This window comes from Schistocerca nitens, chromosome 8 (assembly GCF_023898315.1).
Source record: "Schistocerca nitens isolate TAMUIC-IGC-003100 chromosome 8, iqSchNite1.1, whole genome shotgun sequence".
NCBI classification, from domain to species: domain Eukaryota; kingdom Metazoa; phylum Arthropoda; class Insecta; order Orthoptera; family Acrididae; genus Schistocerca; species Schistocerca nitens.
Genome location: NC_064621.1, coordinates 344,282,612 through 344,284,724, shown reverse-complemented (window position 1 = coordinate 344,284,724; position 2,113 = coordinate 344,282,612).

Below are 2,113 nucleotides of genomic sequence, written 5' to 3'. Positions count from 1 at the left end.
ACAGGAAATGACTAACCCAGTTGCACAACTGAGACAATACTCCACAGGCACATCATCCCACTTGCTAGTTGATTGACCCACTATGTCCTCCCTGCCAAGTGTCGATAATAACGAACGATTTAATAACCGGTGAGTGACGGCACCTGAAAGACTCACGTGCACCACTTGTGTTTTGCAGCGAGGGCAGTGAGTGTCGCTTGGTTTGCGCGATGGGGGCCATGGAGGAGGAGCCACCCCCGGCGGCGGTCACCAGCCCCGAGTCGGAGGCGGCACTGACTTCGCCCGCGCCCTCATCCGCTGTCGTCGTTACGACCACAGCTGTACCTGACTGGTCCACCACAGACTTCAGCGGGCTCCTCTACACTGCAGCCACCGCCGGCGAAGACATCAATTCCTTCTACTTCTATCAGGTACGAAGGCTCTCCATGTTGCCTAAACAAAGACACGAAGCAGTAGAGTTATTTCAGTTTTTTAATGGAATTCCATGAAGTAGTGAACCGTGGTTCACGTGATAACGTGTAAATGTTTTTCAGTTGTCTCGTCGCCAAAATTATGATTTGGCCCGTCGAGACAGTGCACGGATTTCTGGAGCAAAATTCAGAAGTATGAGAGAACACAATCATCGCGAGCAATATTGGAATACACTCAACTTAATACAAAGAATCCTTGTCGTAATCCTGTTCCAGGTACTTCGGCTTTGCTGGGATAGGTTAAACACCTTAACAGTTCACAACGTATGTCCGGCATGCAGTACACAGAATTAAAAATAGGTCAAGTCTTGAGGTCCGTTCTGTTGGTCTACACTCGTAGGGGAAGCGGCGGCTGCTGCTACGATGGTACTCGACTGCTGCTAAATTGGAGCTACTGAACCGGGAAGAGCTGCGGTCGGGCTACGATTTAAGTTTCAACGGACCGGGCCTAAAATGTAAACACGATCATTCGACCTTCGAGCCATTCCACTGTTCGACAAATCGGTCATACGCTCTACCAGTTGCACACGACTGTATTACATGTTTAATATCCGGCTGGTTTAATTTTGTGAAATATCTGATAAGTAATCACAAACTCATATTGTGTTAGAAATACCACAAAATGTATATTATCTGTCAATACAATATGATAGGAATCAATACTGTTTACCGCCAGTTTCTGAGAACACAATTCACACAGTAAGCACCCTTACAAAACGCGACAACACAAATCAATATTTTCAAGGGTTTAATACCTTTCGAAACAAAATAAAAAAAATGAAATGAGCGTGTGGCGTTTTTGTCCGGGAATCACTATCCGGGAAAGTTCGGCCGCCGAGTGCAAGTCTTATTTCAGTCGACGCCACATATTGATACATATAATGGAACTTTGCATCTATTGCATTCTCTCGTTGTTTCACTATTTTTTTATCTTACTTGCAATTATTTCCCGGCCGATATTCCACGGGTCAGGATCGTGCAGTTTACATTTCGTCCGAATGGTGTACCGCTATTCAGGCCTGTAACTTTATATTTCGCACCACCGACGTACCGCGTGCCAGGTGTTGTGTAAGCTACTGTGCGAGTCAGCACACACACAAACAAGGAAGGAGAGAAGTTGCAATGGCCGGGGGCAGGAATCCATAAATGATCTGTACATAGCACTTGCAGATTAATAGAATGTTTGATTTCTAAAAAGGGAAGAATCATAATTGAACTTCTCGTTATGGGGTGGCTCGATGTGCTTCCTGTGCCTCCTTCATGCAATTACTTTTACACTTTATTACTACTACTTTCACAACGCAAACTAAGTATCGTCTTCGTATTACTACTGATGCTCTCGAAGTCTGAGACCGAACTGGGCCGACAAGCGATGGGCGGCTGGTTAAGTCAGCGTTGAAAGGGGGCGCTGAACTTTGTTTTCCTGGATGTGTGGTGCTGCCCGCTCTTTCCACTGATTCACGGGTGAGCGCCTTCTTGACGCCGTTTCGCGGCGCGGCGCGGCGCTGGTGGGTCTGCAGGCGATGCTTTAGGACAGCACGTCGGGCTCGTGATAGTCGCATTTGGCCCTAATACCGGACCACGAGTCTCACACATGGTTGTAGGTTAAGGGGTTAAACATATGATCTGTGGGGCTGGCTGAA